Source organism: Myotis yumanensis, unplaced genomic scaffold (assembly GCF_028538775.1).
Source record: "Myotis yumanensis isolate MYYU_CA2020_CCGP unplaced genomic scaffold, mMyoYum1.0.hap1 SCAF_14, whole genome shotgun sequence".
Taxonomy (NCBI): domain Eukaryota; kingdom Metazoa; phylum Chordata; class Mammalia; order Chiroptera; family Vespertilionidae; genus Myotis; species Myotis yumanensis.
In genome coordinates this window covers 44,866,871-44,879,046 of record NW_027223765.1, presented here as the reverse complement: position 1 = coordinate 44,879,046, position 12,176 = coordinate 44,866,871, and the positions used below count along the sequence as shown (strand labels likewise).

The 12,176-nt window shown below is 48.6% G+C and overlaps 2 protein-coding genes across 8 annotated transcripts in view; one reads left to right on the top strand and one right to left on the bottom strand.

The window, feature by feature from the left end:
• Window positions 1-12,176, bottom strand: part of ABHD6 (abhydrolase domain containing 6, acylglycerol lipase) — a 98,507-nt gene that overhangs the window by 43,068 nt on the left and 43,263 nt on the right. The window contains exon 1 of one of the 6 annotated variants that reach the window (XM_070390872.1): window positions 12,092-12,160. The exons of the other annotated variants lie outside the window; for them this stretch is intronic. The gene's annotated coding sequence lies outside the window, so the exon portion shown is untranslated. Of the gene's footprint in view, window positions 1-12,091; window positions 12,161-12,176 lie in introns of those variants that run through there. 6 annotated transcript variants of the gene reach the window in all.
• The window catches only part of DNASE1L3 (deoxyribonuclease 1L3), a 42,921-nt gene continuing 42,530 nt past the window's right edge, over window positions 11,786-12,176 (top strand). The window contains exon 1 of one of the 2 annotated variants that reach the window (XM_070390874.1): window positions 11,786-11,873. The gene's annotated coding sequence lies outside the window, so the exon portion shown is untranslated. The remainder of the gene's footprint in view (window positions 11,874-12,176) is intronic. The other variant, XM_070390875.1, reaches the window with a different exon arrangement.

Sequence of the window (12,176 nt, the reverse complement as noted above, 5' to 3'; positions counted from 1 at the left end):
ATGATACCTATTACCCCAATGGGTATGAAACGGTTCGCATACGCAGGTAGGTATCTTTGTGAACGGCAAACAAACAAATATTTGGTAATACGCAGTTACAATCGGCCCGAGTTTACACGTTTCCCGCACTCCACCGCAAATCTATATGAACCGAGTTAAGACGGCTCCCGCGGAGTACGCGCAATTCACGCGAGCCGACTTAACTCGTTTCCTGCAATCCAAGTGTTAATAATAGGAAAGGAGTAAAGGGGAAAGGTCAAACGTTATAAGCATGTTCATTTGAACACCTTCACCAGGAAGCTACAATTTCACACTCCCAGGGAACGCTGGCCCATTCCCTGCAGATCACTGTGGGGGAAGGAGGCCAACAAAAGGAAGACAGACACATGCCAGTCAAGCTGGATGGCACAGGAAAGATACTTGTCTGTCAGTCACACCTGGGGACAGAATTCAATGGCCAGAATGGGCAGGGCCAATGCAAGGGGGCCAAGATTTGGGAATACACAACCCCCTACACAAAGGAGCTCTTTCCCATTGCTCCCCACTCTTGGCTCGTGGAGCTCTCGATTTGCTCCTGCCCGTGTTTCCTCCATAACCATGTGGCCCTACAGAGAAAAGAATGTCCTGAGACCCCCGTGGGAGGATGGGATTTGGTGGAAAACTTTATGGATGGAGTCGAATTAAGGGAGTCCCCCTCCAAGGTCCCATCTCTGTCTTGCCATGGGAAAAGTCCAGTCTTGTCTTCATTAGGGCCAGAATTAAGGCCACTGCCCAGCATTTCTGAGCCACAGACAATGGACTGATGGGACTGCAGTGGGAAAACAGAAGCTAAGCTAGCCTTGCCGGGAGCCGGTCCATCCTTGCTGCTTGACACAATCGCTGCAGGAAAGAAACATCTGCACAGCATATGTTTCAATGGACCTGGCATATATAGCATACTGTTCTTGATATGTTTGCTCCCTTTAGCGCCATGTGTCTTAACCAAGGTCACCTCTCCGAGAAAGGTTGTTTCCCCAGGTGGAGATCATTCCCTGAGGTTAGGGAGGGGATACAACCCCTTAATTAGTGCCAGGCGGGTAGTTAAGCTACATAATCTTTACTCCCTGGAATGGAGATAAGAAACGCCCTAACCTTTGTAATAGAAATTGACAGGATTAAAATCAGCTGGTATAAATACGGATGTAACAAGACAATAAACATCAGATCCTCATCAGTTCCTAACCAGAACTCCAACCAGAACTTTGGCTGGAGATCCTGGCTATAGGTCCTGACTAGGCTGCTGATCAACTGAAGGCTGTCTTCGTGTCATTCCTTCTTCGCCGACTCCGTCCACACCTTTGGGGACCCCTGGACCTGCTGGGATTGGACCCCAGCATAGCCTGATGCTGGACTGACCCGGCTACCACATGGAAAGGAAACTCTGGACACCAGCTCTGATTTTAGCTCTACTGAAGCTGGACTAAGGGGGATGGGGCCTTGAAAACCCAGGGGTGTCATTCCACAAAAACAAAACTTTCTACTGTACCTCATCCTCCAGTGGGGGGCCTCCGGAAATGCTTACACCAGCGACACCTCCAGAACCCCACTGCCATGAACAACTGGGGGAGACAAGCCCCTCTGCTATCCTGCAACAGCTGAACAAAATGACTGAGCGATTTACAGCCAGATACAGAAGAGAGATAACACCTAGGCCTCAGTTGTATTTCAGCTCCAGGCCCAGAAAAGCAGCAAAACCAGGTCTGCAATGCCAGGACCTGCGGCAATGCTGAGGACCTCCTGCCCTAGCACTGACCAATCAATTGAGACCACAACCCTGAAAGGCACACCCTGAGGAGTATTCTGCTGACACCCTCCCCTGAGACCTCCCCTGATTTCTGCCTGCAAGAGAGTGATAAGAACCTCAGGACAAAGGCCCAGCACAGGCTCTCCCTCCTAGGAGCACCCCCCTCCCCCCACCCCCACGCAGGGATGCATCTCCTAAACTCTAAGGGACCCCACAAGGCTTGCAACAGGGAGGAATGGGCGGCGGCAGTTCGTCCCGGGCTAACCCCCTGACCCTGTCTCCAAGGCCCCTTTGTCTCTGACTTCTTAGTGAGCCAGAGCAACCCAGCCTGGGCTCATTTCCCCACCTAGTCCCTCTCCTGTTGCTGCTTCTGTCCTAGGCCCTTCCTTGTTTCACAGCTCTATTAAACGTCCTCTAAAAATCCCCTGGACTTGTGTTGTAAGATCTTCCTGCATGAAGTCAAGAACGCCCACACTCTCGGCCAGCCCTAGACAGACCTGCTAAAGGCGAGGTCCCCTTTCCGGCAACACCGTGACATGTCATTAAAACAGTTCTCTAACATCCTTGCTTTCGTTTCATGAAATCCCTCTTCTCTCACAAGAGTTACAATTTCACTTTCTCCTGTTCGTCTTGTATTTGCAAAATGGTCTATGATTTGGGAGAGACAGAGGACCAGATGTGATGCTTTTAGAGCCTGGCTGGACGTAAGGGTTGAAAACAGAGAGAGGGATGTTTTTGGTAGAAGTTGAGGTGCTGCAGAGAAAAGAATGCCCTGAGGCCCCATGGGAGGATGGGATTGTGTGGAAAACTTTATGGATGGTGTCAGGTTAAGGGAGTTCCCCTCTAAGATCCTGTCTCTGTCTTGTCATGGGAAAAAGTCCAATCTTGTCTTCAGGGCCAGAATTAAGGCCACTGCCCAGCATTTCTGTTCCATATTAAGATCCAGTCCAGCATCTGGCTGGCTTAGTTTGTGTTCCCAGCTGCATTCCATGGCGCGTGGGGCCTGCATGGCCACGGGCACATGGCAGGCCAGCACGTGGGGCAAGTGCGGGGCACGGAGAAAGCAAGAAAAGGGAACACGGGGAACAAGAGCAAGTAAGAGAGGGAACTCTGTTGGGGATTGTAACCAAGAGCTTAACCAGTTAAGTCTTCAACAGTTAGTGCACTTGCAGCGGCTTCATCCTCTAGCCACTGATCTGTTTCCCAGGTTAGAACAACAGGCCAGCACCTTCCCTCTGTGACCCTGGCTTCACTGTGCAGGTGCCCACCTCCCGCTTTGTTAGATCTCTTTCCCCCGTGATCTGCAGGGAATGGACAGTGGTTCCCTGGGGAGCATGAAGCTGGAGATTCCTGGTGAAGCTGCCCAGGTTACCATGCTTCTAATGTCTGGCCTTCCTTTGCTTTCTTTCTCTCATTAATACTAACTGGCTAATTATGATGATAACAGGATGATGGAGTGGGACCTAAGTTTGTAAGTGGCAAGTCCATTAATATTTTCCTGTTATGATAACTTTTATTTCCCCTCTATCATCTGGAAACTGTGGGGAATCAGATCCAAGAAACGGGTAATCTGATCCTCTGGTAACTGTCCCTGAACAGGGCATTTTTCTCCATTTCCCCCACCCTCTCTACCTAGAAGATACCCTCAACCAACCCCCGCCTTCTCCTTTTCAAACCCTTCTGGCAGAGCTATGAGTTAACCTTCCCTCCTCCTCTAGTCATAAGTAACCACTCTCCATGCTCTAGAGCAGCAGTTCTCAACCTGTGGGTTGCGATCCCTTTGGCAGTCGAATGACCCTTTCACAGGGGTCGCCTAAGACCATCCTGCATATCAGATATTTACATTACGATTCATAACAGTAGCAACATTACAGTTATGAAGTAGCAATGAAAATAATTTTATGGTTGGGTCACAACATGAGGAACTGTATTTAAAAGGCCAGAAGGTTGAGAACCACTGCTCTAGAGAGTATTTTGTAAGAACACCTCTCTCGGCATTTGTAATTTTGCCTCTTATCATAGTCCTTGTGAGAACACTGGCTGTATCCCACTAGGCTACAAGCTCCTCAAAGACAAGTCTTTCTACATCTCTGCAACAGCCACAGCACTTGAGCACGCTGTGCCTGGTGGGCACCTGGTAAATACCAAACAATAAACTAGAATGTCATGAACCAACAGGGCTGCCGGGCCAGCACCACTGCAGGCCATTCCTTCACTGTTTATTTTGGCCACCAACAAAATGAACATTCCTCATCAGAGCCATATAATTATAGAGCCTTCCGCCCAGATGGGAAGCTGGGACCGAGAGAAATTGAGCAGGCTGCCCAGTGTCACACAGCTCTTCTCTGCCTCTGCCCCCAACCCACCAGGGGCTCCCAGTGACCCTCGGCATGATGTGGAAGGCCACACAGGATCTGGTGCCTCCCATCTCTCAAGCGTCCCCCTCTTCTATCACACCCCACCCCACCCCACCCCTTTTCCTGAAGGATCCACATTCCCTGACATGGCCAAGGCTTTGGCACCCAGGCTCCCCTCTCCCTCTCTTGCCTTTTCTCCCTCTTGCCTGGTGAGCTCCAGCTCATCCGACAAGTCTTGGCTACGACAGTGTGAAAAGTATGAAAGTCAGAGCTGCCAGCCCAGAGGGACTGCCCTGCTTGTCGAAACTCTGGAATGTTAAAACTGGGCAAAATAACCTCTGGGCTGGGCCTAAAGCAGCGCTGTATTTCAAACAAATGTTTGTTATGACTACAGCACTCGAAAGTAAAAACATCCTTTAGAATTAGCCTCACTATGTTAGCTTATCTGCAGCTACAGAAGTTCCTTCCGTCCCTGTACTGTTCCCCTCTTTCTCATCAATACCCCTTGCCTTCATCTCCCAGCTACACCACTATTTGGGTTTCTGCCTGAACCACTGCTTCCTGAATAGCTGGATCTCAAATAAAGGCTTGTTGCCTCTCATTTTGGCCTTTTATTTTTAGGTTAACAACAGCATTACCCCTGTCTCTAAATGCTTTTCCGGTTACTGGTGTTTGTGTTCTTGGGTTCTCCAAGATAGAAATTGAGAGGAAACCCCATGGAAATATCCAGACAGATTTTATTAAGCTTATGTTCGAGCACAAGGGAGGCAGCACAGAGGAAAGGAAGGTCCTCTGAACCGACTCCTGGGCTGATTCTGACAAAGCAGAGTTGGAGAAGCAAGCTGTTAGAAGGGAGTAAAATTATGCATTTTTTTGAGCAGGGACTGGAGGGGTGGTAACATTTTTGTGGGTGGTTTATCTGTGCTTTGATCAGGCCAGGGGTGGCGGGGTGGCACCAGCTCTGCGGTTTTTCTTATCCAGTGTCCCAGGTCCTTATGCTGTCCCACAGTTTTGCAGTTCCTGCCACCTACAGCAGTTCCATGACCTGGGTTCAAATCCCTGCTCTGCCACTGACCGGCTGTGTGACTCTGGCAAGTGACTCAGCTTCTTAAGAACCTCAGTGTGGGGACAAAATGAGATGATGGTGCATGGAAACTGCTCAAAGCAGCGACCGGCAGATACCAGATGCTCATCCTGCCCTCCTACCAGAGAGGGTTAGGCAGCCCTGCCACACGTCTATCACCCTGCAATGCCACTGTGCCTGCGTCTGTGCAGATGCTCGAGTCTGTGGGCAGGTCTGTGTTGCTATCTTTGTCTTCCCCAGTGTCTAGCCCGTAGCTCAGTTTCCAGACTTCATCACATATAAAGCTTAAATCCTATCATGGGTACAAACAAGGTGTGGACGAAAAGGGGCCCACATACTAAACCTGACAAGCTCAGAGGAGGCCTACATGGTGGCCTTACAAACTCAGAAACCTTATCTTTCCCAACCAAGGACACTTGAAAGCAAATGGCTAATACCTCTCCTGCCTAATCAGAGAATACAGTAAGAAGGGAGAGTTTCATCTCACCCACTGAACAAAGAAGTCGGCAGTCTTGGGACTTTCCAAGGTAAAATCACCAGATGTTCTCATGAATTCTGGGAAAGCTACAACAAAGTAAAAGGGGAACCTTGAAATCTAGTCTGTTGCCCAAAATACCCAGCAGAGGAACCTTGAAACCTGTAGACAGAAAAGTATAAAATCTTAAACCTCCACCAGGCAGGGCATTCAGACTAGCTGGGTGCCCATTTGTGCTACATGCCACATGTATTTTTAGTCAATTTGCTTGCCTTGTTTCCTTAATAAATTTGCTTACTTTCCTATAATGCTATTATCTATCGCTCCCCTGAAAACCCTCTCACCAGACTGACAAGAGCTGAGAAGGGGACAGCTCCTCCAACTCAGGAGGCTGTCTGGTAACTATTAGGTCTGATCAAATAAGTGAATCCATATCCCCTCCCCTGGGAACTGACCTTTAGACCACTTAACAACCGGCATTCCCTTTCTCTTAGACCACATTCCAATGGCTAAGACCACATTCCACTTGCTAAGTCCATTATCTTTCCCCTTCAGACCTGCCCAGAGAATTCTCCACCCAGAAAAAGTCCTTCTAGAGTCCTTTGAAATCTCTGACTCCCTGTCCCTGGGTGCTGGCTCAGCCCCCATTTGGGGGCTCAGCCCATCTGGTATCCAGATGACCTAATCTCTCTATATAAAAGCCTAAGCAACTGTCCGACCATTCGACTGGTAGCTATGACACGCACTGACCACCAGGGGGCAGACGCTCAACACACAGGCATGGAAACATGGAACAGACTGATGAATCTCAGAGGGAAGGGGGGAGAAAGGCGGGTGGGAAGAGATTAACCAAAGATCTTATAAACATACTAGAGGCCCGGTGGGTTCCCTCAGCCTGGCCTGCAGGAACTGGGCTGAAACTGGCAGTCTGACATCCCCCGAGGGGTCCCAGATTGCAAGGGGGCGCCTCTAGTAAATTTATAATCCCTTACCACTTTGGCCTCATGCACCCCTCCTTTAGCGAGCCTACCAGTAACATCTTGACTTCCAGCACTATGCCCTGATTATTTACATTGTCTGAGTGAATAACAGCAGGTAAATCCAAGTTTCTTCCTTCTACCAAAGGATGGAGGCCTGCCCCATTCAAACAGAACTGCACAATTTGGAAAATTCATTTGCGTAAAAGTGGGAACTTGGGCAGGAACTTCTCTTAAAAGTTGGCCTCCCCTTTATCTCTGTGGAACACAATTTAGGTTGCTACTTGAATCTGTGTCTCCGAACTGCAGCTCTTTTTGCTCAAATAAATGCTTTTTATTCTTCATTAGAGTCTAAAATTAATTTTTGTTCACCACTTGCTATTACTTCAGATAATTATTTAACAAGAAGAGGGGCCCAACCTGCAGCAGTGTAAGAACCTCTGCCTACACCTTCCGAAGGCTGCCTCGTTCCCCTAAATTAGCAGTTTCCTGGTGCTGCCCCAAATGCATCAGACCACAGACAGCAACATGACTTCTGGGACCGGAAAGCCTGGAATATAATCAAGAGGATTTCCAAGGATCTGGTTGGTTTAGGAAAATATCTTCATCTTCTTTGAAGAGGCATCAGCATTCAAGGTCAGAGAGGGCTTTGGTTTGCAAAAATTACGTCTAGATTAGGGTTTCTCAACCATGGCACAACTGACATTTTGGGCCAGATACTTATTTGTTGTGGGATATTTAGTAGCATCTAGGAACGCTACACACTGGATGCCATCCCCAAGTTGTGCCAACAAAAATGTGTCCAGATGCTGCCGTATGGTCCTGGGAGGCAAAGTTGCACTCAGTTGAGAGCCCTTTCAGAGGAAGTGAGCCCGAAGTGAGCCCACTCAATTGCAACCCTGGATTTATTACCAAAGTAAATTGATGAGGAACATTTTTAGCCACTCACTGTATCTACCTTGAAGCACTGTCTTCTAATCCTCAGGGCCTTTTTTTTTTTTTTTTTTTAATTCACAGTTTTGAAGGCAGTTGTTTTCAGCCCTGGCTACACATTAGAATCCCCCAAGGAGCTTTTTAAAAATAGGAATTCCTGGGCCCCACCGGGAGCTTCAGATTAGCTGGCCGGGGCAAAGCACAGGCAGGAGCACTTTTTAAAAAGTTCCCTAGGCAGTTGGAACAGGCAGCAGGGATGGAGAAATACTGCCCCAGGCATTTCATTTGATGGGCCCTCTGGCCCCTCCTTTGAATCTGGCAGTGTTAACGCAGCTGAGCCAGACAGCCAAAAGGAGGCTATGGGGATTTATTACCATCTCCACTCTTGACAATGAAACGTCCTCTCCACACTCCATTTCTTGGCCTGCAGATGACTTGCCAGAAAGAACGGAACTTAATAACCAAGCAGCTTCCCCGTGGCCTCATTGATCTAAACAGTCCAGCCCCACAGAACTTTCTGTGAAAATAGAAATGTTCTCTACCTCCTCTGCCTCACATGGTACTGCCGGCCCCGTGGCTATCAGAGCACCTGACATGTGGCTAGTGTAACTGATAAACAGAATTTTTAGTTTTATTTAACTTGAATTAATTTTAATTTTAATAGCCACACAGTGGCCAGTGGCCACAATATTGGACAGGACAAAATAAGTGTTTATGTCCCTACAGGGTCATAGTAATAAAGAAAAGTCCTATAGCCTGTTACATTCCACAGAACTGTGAAATTCACAACATTTATGTCTTAAAATACCTAAACTCAACAGTCATTAAATTCTCAAATGGGATTCTAACTTATTCTAATAAAGAATCAATTTAGGAGAAATTCTAAAATAATTTTTTTAATCAACCTGCAGAATTAGTTTTCCAGCATATTCCAAATACTTTGACAAGGAAGTTGATTCTATGCTAAAGGCTTACTAGCCTGCCAGGAGAAAACACTCATGCTTGCTTTCCTTCCCTCCAAATCCACACATTACCTTTGATTCAGACTTCTTGCCCCTCGACTTAGGCCTGAAGCAGCGACACACACTCTTATTTCCTCATATCATTAAGTTTCATAATTACTTACAATTGCACAAACTGCGGATCCTCACAGAACTCAAAGCCCATCAATTTTGAAAGCTAAAAAATAGAAAGGCAATTCTAGCTCTTACTGCAAAGGCAACGGGTGGTTTAGAGTTGAAGAAAGCCTCACAGGCCTTTCTGAGCACACACACAAAAAAATGCTTAGCTCTTCTTGGCCCAAACTCCCCTGGCCCACCTCTAAGCAGAGTCAGCATGAGCATTCTAGTATCGATTTACCATTTTGGGGTAATTCAAGGTGGCAGTCCCTCTTCACAATAGCTGGTGTCCACCGAGTGATGACCATATGCAGGGCCCTGTGCTTCATTCCATCTCAATCTTACCACTGCCTTCTGAAGCAGGTACTGTTGCCAGAAGCGGAAGCTAGGTACCCGGCCCATGGTCACACCCCTAGCAAGTGACAGAGGTGGGATCTGGACCCAAGTCTCCGGTTTTCTGGTGGGAACCCTCTGGGTTACAAACAAAGACAAACATGTAACTCTAATGTTAGGTACCACGCTGAGCCATTCTCCCGGTGATCCAGCTGCAGCGTTTGGCATGGCAGGGTTCAGAAATCTTGAGCCTATCTTTTCTTCAGAAACTACCCCATCCCCATGGACCACTTTCTGTCCTGAGGCTTCACCGGGCAGGTGAAAAGAGGGGCTTTGGGGAGCACTTCTCATCTGCCAGCACAACTGCACCTCCGAGGGCAAGGCAGACACATGCAGTAGAACTTTCCAAATGCCATCATGGTGGTGGGAGGTAGTGAGATCCCATAGCTGGGAGAAAGGAACCAATTTCAGTTGGGACCAGCGGAGTGTTCATGGCGGGGACAGATGAGCTAGACCCTAAGGGGTAGGTAAGATTTAGACACCAGAGATCCCAGGGAGGGCATTCCCAGAGGAGGGAACAGACTGAGCAAAGGCAGCAGAGGAAGAATGTGTGTTCTTTTGCCTGGGTTACAGCAAAGGAAGCAGGGAGGGTGGGGGGCAGGTGCCGGAAGCCGGTCCACCCTTGCTGCTTGACACAGTCACTGCAGGGAAGAAACATCTGCACAGCTTATGTTTCAAGGACCTGGCGTATATGGCATATGTTTGCTCCCCCTCTTAGCGCTATGTTTTAAACAGGACCACCTCCCCAAGAAAGGTTGTTTCCCCAGGTGAGGATTTTTCCCTGGAGTTAGGGATTAACAGGACTAAGGAAGAGAATAAATCAGTAAAACCCCTTAGTGTTACAGAAATACCATGTACTACTTATGAAGAACTTGGACTAAGACTGTTGGCAATAAATTTGGGACTTGTTGGGCCCACATCCCCAGGGGTCTGCCCACCAGGGAAAGCACCAAAGCCTATACCCCTTGAGACCCACCTACAAAGGGCAGTCCCAGGGAAGGCAAGCAGTGAGGCTGGGAGGACATAACCTTTACTGGGTAGGATAATCTCCTTCAGTCACTTCCTTGTAGCTTATCAATAGAGCAGTAGAATAGTGACCTTGGAATAGCCCTTCTAATGGAACACAGAGATTAACCTAGACAAGATTAAAATCAACAGAACTAGATAGACACAGGATTTTTGGCAAAGGTCAGATAAGAAACTATAGAAATGAAACAAGGGACTGTAGAAGGTTACCCAAAACATACCATGATGTGATTATAGAGGCATGCTTATAGGATCAAATGGTATAAATACAGATGTAACAGGAGAATAAAGAGAGAACCTGGCTATACTGATCATCTGAATGCTGTCTCCGTGTCATTCCTTTTTCACCAACTCCGTCCACACCTTTGGGAACCCCTGGACCTGCTGGGGCAGGACCCCAACAGGCAGCATCTCCAGGGGCCTAGGCTGATGGGCTGGGGCAGCACAGGGAACCCAGAAAGTAGCCATTAACCATCCCAGGAGCTGTTTTGCATCCGGCCCCTGGTACTTTCTAGCTGTGTGGCCTCCAGCAAGTCCCTTGAGCAATTTGGGCATCAAGAACCCCTTGCTGATCTGAGAACCTAATTTTAGAAAAATAAACTTGTGCTAGGAACACAGGTTATTAATTTCTCTTCTTTCTAACTTCCCATATTATAAAAATATTGTTCATAAGAATTTATTATTTACAATTGGGTAAAAATAGGTCTAGTGATTCAGAATGGGGTCGCTGAGGTCAGATTCACTGAATGTCCTGGTAAGAGACAATCTCGGGGAGTCTCATTTTCCTCCTCTGGGAAATGGGTGGCGCATTGGTACCTACCTCTTGGGGCAGCTGGGAGGAGTAAGGCAGGTTATCACTTAAAGGTGTTTAGAACATGGCCCAGCACGCAGTACTTGCTTATTGTCAGTTATTGCTAAGAATAAGTTATTTTTAAGCTCTTAGCCAGATGGAGTCAGCCATGAGGGATTTCTGAGCAGATGAGAGCAGAGGCCAATGCTGGCCTCCGGTTCCTGTTGGGACCTCTTCATAACCCTCCAGCCCCTGAGGCATAAAAAGCACTCAACATACATACCCCTGGATGCACAACCTCTAGACCAGTGGTTCTCAACCTTCCTAATGCTGCGACCCTTTAATACAGTTCCTCATGTTGTGGTGACCCCCAACCATAAAATTATTTTCGTTGCTACTTCATAACTGTAATGCTTCTACTGTTATGAACTGTCATGTAAATATCTGATATGCAGGATGTATTTTCATTGTTACAAACTGAACATAATTAAAGCATTGTGATTAATCACAAAAACAATATATAATTATATATGTGTTTTCCGATGGTCTTAGGCGACCCCTGTGAAAGGGTCGTTCGACCCCCAAAGGGGTCGTGACCCACAGGTTGAGAACCGCTGCTCTAGACCCTCTGGCACCCTCGTCTTCCCTTCCTACCTCCCTCAATCAACTTGGCACCCCCCCAAGGACTGCGGGTTCCAGGATGTAAATGTTGCACGTGCTCGACCTGCGGCCGGCGGCGGCGGCGTTACACAACCGCATTTACAAGAGGCAGGAAGCCCGCGTAGGCGTGGGCGAGGGATGCCGGGGTTGCAGGGTGGGCGCCGGCTGTCAGGGTGTCAGAGCAAGCATCCCGGCTCGAGGGTTTCGAGGAGGAGAGGGCGCAAGGGCGAGGGAACCGGGGCAGGTTGCGGAAAGAGGCGCTGAAAGGCTGCTGGGGGTAGGTACCGGCTGGGAGCGGTGCAGATGCCTGGGGCTGGACGGGAGCTGACTTGGGCTGGAAGGGCGAGCTGCAGCCCTTCCCTAGGAAGTGGGAGGAACGGGGGTGCAGGAGCCTACAAACCGGCCGGGCGCTGGGAGGGGCGCAAAGGCTGGTGCCGGCGCGACTGGAGGGGAGGAGGAGTGGAAAAGGGGTGCAGGTCCCCGACCCGTCCTCACCTTGTCCCCGGGCTATGGGGAGGCAGGCATCCTGGTCCCAGGAAGTGGGGGAACCGGGATTCGGGAATGTCGAACCGATCCGGGT